The sequence below is a fragment of the Pteropus medius genome, unplaced genomic scaffold, assembly GCF_902729225.1.
Source record: "Pteropus medius unplaced genomic scaffold, Ma_sr-lr_union100, whole genome shotgun sequence".
NCBI classification, from domain to species: domain Eukaryota; kingdom Metazoa; phylum Chordata; class Mammalia; order Chiroptera; family Pteropodidae; genus Pteropus; species Pteropus medius.
Window position 1 is genome coordinate 7,267,951 of NW_024350924.1, and position 10,655 is coordinate 7,278,605.

Here is a 10,655-nt window from a genome sequence, read left to right on the forward strand (position 1 = left end):
TTTGATGCTGGGTGTGACCCACTACATTGATTTCACAAGCTACTAATGAGTCGCGACCCACCATGTGAAAAAATGCTGCCCCAGGTCTCAGACCTCTGAACTGAGGCCTGGAAGGAAAATACGGTTTAATCAAGTAAAATAAGCGGGCAGGGAGTTTTTTTCTGTAAGGTCCTCTGCTCAAGGGGCCAATCAGATAGCTCCCTCCCCCGACGATGACCGCAGACAGAGCGAGCCCTTGATAAGCCTTTGTTGTCTGGCCGTGTCCCCTCCCACAGCTCTCCTCCCCCAGCAGAGCCTTTCTGGGGCCTTCTTCTGTGAATAGAGGAGGCTGGAGCTCTTATCCCACCTCTGCCCGGCCTCGAGACACAGTGGTCCTGAAGCCTGCTAATTAGAGATGGCCAGGACGATTACCAGCCGGTCTGGCAGCTGTGCCAGCTCTGAATCCAATCTCCAGCACCCCCCTGGGTAAGGGCTCACCTTGATAAGCCCCCAAGACAAAGCAGGGAGACAGACGGGGTTTGTTCTCCCAGAGCCGTCACCCTCTGAATACGGTTTTTGTTTAAGCTCCAAGGCTGAGAACATTCCAGGGCCTGGCAATCTCCTTGTCTTCTCAAGGTCAGTCCTTCCTCAGCACTTCTCTTCGCAAACATCTCCCACGGCTGGCCCTGCTCCTGCCCCCTGGCTTTGGGGCAGTTATGTAACTCCCAGGAAGACCTAGAAATGCAAGCGTACGGTGTCCTCGATTCTCGGCAGACGCGCTGCTTCGCATTTCTAGCTGGTGCTGAGAGACGGGCTTCACACGCAGACGAGCACACACGTACACATCTGACTCGCAACCACACCTCTGCTACAGAACTTTAAAAAAAAACCTTAAACCCAACATCTGGAGCCCCATAAAGGTGAAAGCACAGGACAGTCTGTCCCCGTAACCTGCGGGGAAGGGGAAGGGCGGTCACTGGAACAGATGGACGTTAGGGCCCCAGAGGCACAGCCCCCGAGGTGGCCGCATCCCATCACAGCGCCTCTGCAGCTGCAGTGCTGGGGGACCTGGCGCCCCTGACTTAGCTCTGAGGGTCTGGCTGGGCAGCAGGTGGCTTGCAGCTGAATTCCCTAACCAGAGCCCACTGAGCGTGGTGCTGACCGCACAGATTCAGCATCCATTTATTACGTGCTTGCCATGAATAAAAGGTTAGTGAAGGAACCTCAGTTTCGGGAGGTGGAGAAGAACCTAGAAAGTATGTTCTGAAAAATGCTTTACTGGAGGCCCCGAAAATTAAGATAAGGAAAGCATTTTATTTAAAGCAGAAAATATGGGTACGTACTTAGGGTAGCGCAGTTGTTAAGAACATGTTGTTCAGAGTCAGGACCAGCCCTGATGCACCTTCTGGCTCTGCTGCTTTCTAGGCGGGACCTTCGACAAGACTCTCGGTCTGAGTCTTAGTTTCCAATATGTGAAATGGACAGAACGTCGCGAAGGTGGTTGTGAGCAGTGAACGCGATCACAGAGCACTCAGCGCGACGGCTGCGAGGAGAGAGGGCTGCAGCTGGTGCCACAGTCCGCTTTGAGTGCAGGCTTGGAACACCTCTGATCCGGACGACGGAATAAAGACAGGTCAATTCTCCAGTACTCCGTGTGGTTTGATTTGGGGCAGAGATGGGGAGGGACTGCCCTAGGCAGGCCTCTGAGTGGACTGTTTCCAAGAAGCTAACCTGAAGTGCCTCACTCACCTGAGGTTACAGGACCTTCACCCGCTGGCTTTTAAGGACACCGCTACTGCTGTGTGCTGCGCTTGCTTTGCTCAGTCAGGACAAGCTGAACTTGGGCTCCTGGCCTCAGAGATCACTGATGGGAGCAGCAAGTACAAGCAGCAGGCGGGGCAGATACATTTCATTGCAAGGGCCCTGGTACAGCCCTGTCGAGACTGTGCTGGCTGCCTGGGCACGGCTGGAGCCCCTCTGGCTCTCTCTGCTCACCAGGCACCTGCCCTCTCTCTGCCCGCCTGCACGCAGAAGGATCTGGTACTAGAAGGGTGTGTGTCTCCAACAGTATAGCTTATAGATCACGGCAGTGAAGAAAGAATCGCTACCATTTCCCAAGACCTCATTAAATGCAAGCTCCTTATGTGTATTTTCTCACTCAATTCAATTCTCACGACACACCTGCTAACTCCAGCCGACCACTCAGGAAAGCCAGCGGGAGGCTGTTTCAGAGGTACAGCTGTAACGGGCAGTGGCGGCTGAGAATATGGTTTATTTTAGCATCAGCCGCTGGGCTAACCCCTTTAGATGCGATCTCATTTAATCTTTTTATCAACCCTGAAGCACCGTCCTTACTCTAGATTAAAAGGATCTGGGATCTCTTTGGAGAGCCCACAATGTCCCCTGTCCAGTGTCACCGACATGGTGTCCCCAACAGGGCTGCATCTGGAAATGCCTCTTTGGGCTGCCCATGCTGGGCACGGTGATATGGCCCGTGCTACTGCATGTGCATCGCCTCGTCCAGTCCTCAAATGGCCCATGAGGTGAGAACCCATTTTACAGGCGAGGAAGCCGAGGTCCCTGGGCTCTGAGGGTGCTCCCAAGTCGCCTGCACGGGAAGCCGAGCTACGTCTCCAAACCCATCCCAGCTGCAGTCAGCAGGGACAGCAGACGGTCTTCCTGGCTGGGAACACGGGCCCTTGGGTCCCTCTCAAGGGCGCCTGTGGCTGCCACCTGATGTGGTGGCGGTGCCTAAAGAAGCTCCCGCCGGTGCCGGGGGCCACTGGGAAACGGCGGGTCCAGAGACTTCTGTGCACCAATCACTGCGGAAGCACTGCAGGGCCGTCGACGCACTTCGAAAACACTGAGAACAAAATGATTTCGAGAGTTCCCGATTCCCCCGCCAAGCACGTCGCTGTTGCCTTTGCATACTGGGCCTCGCTCTAGTTCACGGACATGGACTTACTTTTACACAGCTGTGATGAAATGCACCCGTCCGGGGCTGTTTGCGCTTTATAACGTAAATATTTTCATCGTGTTATTACGGATTCTTCCTAACTGTAATTTTTAATGACAGGGTATCTTTTTATTGGGTGGATATGCCCTCATTTACCTGAGCATTTTCCAGATGTTTCACAGTCAAGGGGTTTCCAAAGTTACACCATCATAAATGATCCCATGATGAACACTCGTGTACAAAGCCCTCTCGATATTTAGACCAGTTTTCGTATCTTATATGCACAGGAGCAGAATTAGTAGGTCAAAGGGTGTGAACGTCTGTAAGGGCTTTTAGTATTATTGCCAAACGGTTTTCCACGGAAGCCTTATATAGGGTTTTGATCCTTGGAACACTACTACTTATATTCTAGAATGTTCTTTCGGGAAAACTTCTAAAATGCACTTCCACTGAGATGCAGTAACCCTTTCCTAGAGCATGTACATTTAACTCGGGACCACAGCTAGAAATGAAAAGATCTGTGTCCCAGTGGGGGGCCTTCAGGCACCAGCAAGAAGGCCAGGGGGTTCTTTTGGATCAGGAGAGTTTTTCTGGTGACTCTGAGCGGGTGGCCCCCTACCCTTGCCCCTGGCAAGAGCTCTGAGGGAGGCCAAGGGTCACGGGCAGGTGGGAGAGAGAGAGCTCACTTCAGGAGACACCTGTCTACAAACAATCGATAGTCACATTCTTCTTCTTACAGGTGACAAAGCAACAACGAATAATGACATGCGATCATGCACTAATGTCCCCTCCAGCAGTCTCCAAGTGCAACAGCCATCAAGGCACGTAAATATTGCGGACCTGGCTCTGCTGGCAGCGTGTGGGTTTCTGGGGTGAGATGCCCAAGCCCCGGCTGGCCTCTTGCTTACTCCGTGTAAACCTGCTTGCTGTCCCGAATCTTGAGGCTGCCAGTCCTCACCAGGAAGTCCCTCGGCACAGCAAGAGGTCTCGTCAAGGTCATACCCCCTTTCTGGTACAGTCTACATCCAGTGACTGGTCAACATGGGTGTAAAGGGAGGGTTCCCTCACCCCGGCTTCAAAGTTCCCTAGGGCATCAGCTAAGACCTTTGCTTTGCAGCCCCATTTCTCTCCCTGCCCAGACCGTCTTCCTCACTTCCCTTCCCCTCCAGCGGTGATGACCCGAGAGCACCCCTCATAGATGCCCTTCATGGAAATCTCCATCATCGGGGAAAACGCAACCTGCCACCCCAATCTCGCACGAAACAGTCGCTCACTACTCTCTAGGGCCCTGTTTAATAAATATTATCTAGCAGTAATATGGGAGAAATCATAACTCAGTGTAGACTAATTTATGGCTCTATGGCTTCTTTTGTACCGCTTTTCTGATCCTTGGAATACCTATCACATTGTGATACCTGTAGACAGAATAATGATGTCTATTTCCTAAAACTCAGAACCTGTGAATATGTCAGTTACATGGCAAAGGGGAATTAAGATGGCAGATGGAATTCGGGTTGATAATCAGATAATGTAAAAATAGTAAGATTAGACTGGACTATCCTAATGGGCTCCGTGTGATCACAAGGATCCTTAAAAGCAGAAGAGGGAGGCAGAAGCGAGAGTAAGATGTGATGAGGGCCGGGGATCGGAGGGATGCAAAGTGAAAAGTGTCGACTTAACCATCGCTGACTCTGAAGACGGAGGAAGGGGCCACGAGCCGAGGAATACGGGAGGCCTCCAGAAACCGGGAAAGGAGAGAAACAGATCCTCCCTGAAAGCGTCCAGAAAGGGATGCGACTCTGCCGACCCTTTGATTTTTAGCCCCATGAGACCCGTGTAGGATTTTTTTTAGCCCACAAAACGATAAAATAATAAATGTGTGTCGTTTTAAGCTATTATCTTTGTAGTAATTTGTTCAGCGTACGGGAAACTCATACGCTAGGCAACTCTACTTCCTTAGGGACCCAAGGGGCCACGTGCAGGGGAGGGAGGTCTTAGCAGGAAGTAGGAAGCACCTGGTACAACTTGTCACATGAATGAACCTTGGTCTTTGTGATAGACTGAAGGCTTGTGTCCCTCTCCTCCGCAAATTCACATGTTGAAATCCTACCCCCCAGTGTGATGACATTAAGAGACAGGGCCTTTGGAAGGTGATCAGGTCGTGAGGGTGGAGTCCTCGTGAATGAGACTAGTGTCTTTCAAAAAAAGGAATACCACCACAGAGCTCTCTCACCCTGTCTGCGGATAGGAGAAGATGATGGTGTATGACCCAGAAGATGGTTCTCACCAGAACCCTAGCGTGCTGGCACCCTGATCAAGGACTTCCAGCCTCCAGAACTGTGAGAATTAAATTTCTGTTGCTTACCAGCCACCAGTCCGTGGCGCTTTGTTGTAGCAGCCTGAACTGAGACAGCCTTCTTATCTTCATGTTACCACCTAAGGAGAAATCATTTAGTTTTTCTCTATAACCTACCATTTTGGAGTGAAATAATAAATATGATAATTTGAGCAGCAGAAGAGAGTGTGGGGTTCATTTCTATCCATGATTTTCAAGCTTTCTTTTAGAGGAAAATAAGGAACCCCCCTTTTTCTTTTTAAATAGATCACAGATACCCAATATCCAAGACAGACAAAGTGGAAACTCTTCTATGGGAGCCCAAGGCTCCTTGTCCTTCCCCTCGCCTGAGAGGCTCTAGCACTGAGGACAAAGACTGCCAATCACACACCTGGGTCACTGGGCCCTGTGGCTGGAGAGCCGCAAAGCAAAATCTAGAACTCACTTATCTACCCTCTACCTCGAAGTCTAAGCAGAGAGACTGCCTGTGGGTTCTTCTTGGAATACAATGCGTGGACAGGCTTTCTCTGCCTTCTCTGATCAGTCAGATTTATGCGGTGTCACACAACACTTGTGAATTTCCTGCAGGCAGCTCTGCTCCTTTATTTACGGGATTTTGTTTGTTTTATTTTGTTGTTATATACACCCATAGTCACTCTGAAGATGAAACAGGCAGCCTACTACATAGTATGAGTTGTTGGCAACCAAAGTACCAGCTGACTGCAACCTCTCTCCCCACCAACCTGCCGTGATGCTTGACGCCCCATCCCTGAAGTCACTAAGGCATGGTCTTCAAAATTCAAATACATTTCATTGATTCTAAGGCTCACACAGTACCATCTTTCAACATCTTTAAAACCAAGACATAACTTTAAATCTCTGAATTCTTACAATTAGAATTTTTTCCTTAATAGCACGCAAACTAAAGAAGCATCTTGCAATCTATGACATCTTAGATTCGAAGAAATACGTGACTTGGGAGGATGAGAAATAAATTAACCCATCAGCACACTTGGAGGCTGAGACAGACGAGAGTCCACAAAGAATGAACAGCCTCCGAGAGGAACTGAGTTAAGAAAGAGATGATTAGGAAAGGTTCTGTGTGTACACAGGCGTGTGAGTATGTGTGTGCATACACGCGCACACGTGCAAGGCAGTCTGCACAGTGTGAGGGATCTGAGCAACAAAGAACCACATGGGAGGTGAGGGGTTAGGGACACTAGAGAGGTTCTCTAAGACTAAACAAAGTTTGTATCCTGACATAAGAAATTAAATTAAGATTCTCATTTGTTCTTAGAAGCAAATGAACAAATGAACCAAAAGGGTTCACAGAGCTTATGTTACAATGATATTCCTTATTTCAGAGTCTGAAGGTAATCCGGGAAGTATGACATGCAGAGTTTCAAGCATAAATGTGACTCCTGCATCCTACAAAATGGATGTAGTTATCGTTTCTGTGTATTGGCTAAAGAGTAGATGACAGCTAATGTTAACAATAAATAACAATTAGTCAATTGGATTTCTGTTTGTTTTTCCAGTTCATGAGGTTAAATGAACTGTTAATTCATTTAACCAGAGCCCTCTGCCTTAATCAAAAGTATTTGCCAATCCCAGACCGACATTTAAGATCTAAAAAACAAAAATATACTCTTGAAATACAGACACACTGTCATTAGCTAACAATTATGAATAAGACGGGAGTTTGTTATTTAAATAATTTTGTTTTGCAACAGAAGGAAGACCCGAAATTGCCACTCGGGGACTTGTTATTTCGTCTTCCCTGCTGCAAAATATTAGCTACCACTTGGTGTCCAGCCAAGGCCGTGAAGTCCCACTTTGCTTGCCTTGCATTATGAATTCGGAGATGCGTTCCTCTGGAAAACAAACTGGCGCCAACACATAATAAAATTCTGTGCAAAAGGACAACAGACCTTTAAAACTCACACGGAGAAAAAAAAAACAATAGTTTTCTGTTAAAAGCTTCATCGTGTTACTCTCTACGGCTCCCCAGTATGAATGCGAATGGTTGGAATATTTTTATGTTTGGCAGAAAAACATAAAGATCTAAAGAAGAAATATCACTGACGGCTTAACCGAACAGAACATAATGAACCGACGATCTCTCAGCTGAAGCAGCTCCCTCTCCAGTCCTCAAGGCATTGTCGGTGGTGCACAGACCCTGTTCCCAGCATGCTCTGCAGAAGTGGCTGGCATTCAGCAATGTACCAGCTGATCCGAGGGGAGGGACACATTGATACGGAGATGCAGAAGTGACCACTGAACATAGCCCTAAATATCCAAATAGACTAAGGAAGCTGGACATTCTGCAAGCGGTCCCATCTGTGAAACCAATTCCTTGAACACAGCTCACCTGGCTAGAAAGATATCATACCATAATTCGGCCGACTTTTCTCGAGGATGTAAGTCTGTGCAAGGCATTTTCACTGGGCTCCAGGGAGGATACAGACTGGCACTGCGTAAGAGCCCTGCCCTCAAGGAGATCACCATCCAGAACGTCCACAGTGGGCAGGTGGGTGGTGCCGTCACCCAGCCACAGGGTAAGGGGGTGGGGTGGGAGTCACAGAGGAGTAGGGGGCATGCCTTCTGACGCTGGACGGCGGGAGGAAAGCAGATGGTACAGGAACACACAGCAGGTGGAGGGAGGTGTGTCTGGTCCAGACCTTGTAGGGGTGGGATTTTCGCAGGGCATGAGGCAGAAAGGGTATCGGGGCAAAGGAAACCGTGTGAACAAAGGGATGGAGACCAGAGACGCAGGGGTGTTTGGAGAAAGGGCGAGTTCCCCAGAATGACAGTGCTAGAAAGAGAGAGAGAGGCTGGGGCCAGATTGCCATGGGCAGCCCAGATGTCCTGCGGGACCAAGGACACTGCGCAACTGTGGAGCAGAGGGCCATCCATCAGGTCACACCGTCGGTCTATGCCACCAGTCCCATACTGCACGGGCCCTGCAGAGGGAGGAGCGGATGCCTGTTGTAGCCTGCAGAGGAGCCTTAGCGGTGCATGTGGTCTGACCTCATGCTTTAGCCTTAGTCTGCAGGAACTACAGCTTGGCTGTAATCCGGCAGCCCCTGCAACAAGCCTGCTTTGAGTCAGCCACAGCCTAGGCCTCCAAAGAGAGCAATAAGGGCAGAGCCCACGCTCCCAAGTAGCCCTGGATTCACCCCTGTACCACAATTAAGTTTAGAACTTTCTCACCCCAAAAAGAAATCCTGCTGAACCTCAGCCATCGCTCCCAGCCCCTCCAACCATCTCCTCAATCCTAGGCAATCACTAATCTACTTTCTGTCTATAGAAAGCTGTAGAGATTTGCCTGTTCTGGGAAGCTCACGTAAGTGGAATCAGGCAATAAGACCTTTCATAGATGGCTTTGTTCACTTAGCATAAATAAGGTCTTCGAGGTTCATCCACGCTATAGAATTACCAGTACCTCATTCCTTCTTTATGGCCAAATAGTATTCCATTACGGATATACCGAATTTTACTTGTCCATTTGACACTGATGGACATTTGGGTTGTCACCAGTTTGGGCTACGATGAATGATGCTGCTATGAACAGTCGCGGTACAATCCTCTGGTGGACATACATTTTCAATTATCTTGGTATCTACCAAAGAGTGGGATTGCCGGGTCTTTTCTCATTCATCCCCATTTCTCCTAGAAACTAACGTGAATAAATGTTTGTTGAGTGAATATTTGTTAAATGAATGAATAAAAGCATCTCATTTTCTTAAAAGGTTTTGAGAGGTTACCACAAAATCTATCAATATGTGCCGTTGCTACTGACAGTCAAACCTTGTCACAGTTCTCTTCTCGGGTTATCCGGGCTGAGGTGAGCCTAGGGTCTGTCAGTTCTCCTGCCCCGACCCTTCCTGGGAAGCTGAGAGAGCTGGGGTGGGTGGACAGAGGGTGTGTGCACCTCCCCAAGCCCCCCAGGAAGCAGAGGCTCGGGGAGGTGGGGGCCCGCAACCCAGCTGACTCACTCAGGAGATGGACGTGCCAAGATGGGGCTGCACAACGGCCACTCCTTGGAGCTGGGCCATGGGATGTGGGCAGAAGGGACGAGGGGCTGCCTTACACCAACCCACTAATCTCGTACAAGGCCTGGATGGGTGTGTATAGGGGCAAGGGGTGGTGGACGGGGTTGCGTGCATCCCCACGGGTGTTTAGAATCCAATGAGCATGCTGCCCATAACCCACGGGGATCAGCGCTAATGGGCCATGCAGGGACTTGGGGCTCGCTCCCTGATGTCACGTGTCATGATGAAGCCTCTGCCTCTGCACGTACCTCATGCACCATCCACACTTCTGCCTTGGCTGGCACTGGGCTGCTCAGCTGACAGCACGGGAACAGGGCAAACTGCTTTGACAGCTGTGACCCAGATTCGTGAAGGGCAGGGGCAGCTGGGCAGGTGCCTTCCCAGGTGATGCGAGGCAGGGCCGTGCCCTCCCGTGGGGTGCCCCGAGGGCCGCCCACCTGGGCCAGGCTCCTCCAGATGGTCTGGTGACAAAGGCTCTGAGGACGCAGCTGTAGGAGGTTCACCGGTCTGAGCAGAGCATAGTGGGTAGGAGGGGCAGAAGGAAAGTCCTCTTCCCACCCGGGAGGGGGTGCGCTGCCCCTGTCCCTCCTCCTCGTGGCTTCCTAACCACCCTTGCGGGCCCAGCAGCCACGGAGCGCATCTGCCTCCTCAGTGCTGGGCTCGCGTGGGCACTGCCATCTTTCCACGTTCTCTCATCCATCATGGGGTCCTTTCTCCCCAGGAAGACTACAACGCCTAAGGAGGAGAATATTTCTTCTTCCGGCTTTCCTGAAACCTTCAGAACACAGACACAGGCGGCCTCTCATCCAGAAATCGACAGGGACGTTTTCTCTGCCTCCTGAAGTCACAGCCACGGCTAATACACCCAGAAGTCTGTGGGTCATTTAACACACAGCTAACATTTCATGCCTAAGCCGTGTTTAAGTATTTCACTTTAAATGTAGCCCATGTTCAACACAGAAAATAAGAAAGTCATACAGAAACAAAAACCATCCATAACCCATACCTAGAAATAACTCCTGAAATATGTCAGTGTATAGTCTGTTATTTTTCTACTTGTTTGTTCCTTTTTTCAAAACTGCCATCACGATGTACACGCTGCTTTACAACCTGCTTAGTGTGAGTAACGTCATAATGCCAGGAGATAATTTTGTGCAATTTCAATGGCTGTCGAATATTCTACATGGACTTAATGAAAATTGCTCCTTATATTGACTGCTCTCAATTTTCAAATTTATAAATGTCACGAAAATAATCTTATACAGAAATACTTATGCATGGTCCTGAATATTTTATTAGGATGCATTTCTAGAAATGGAATTTGCAGGAT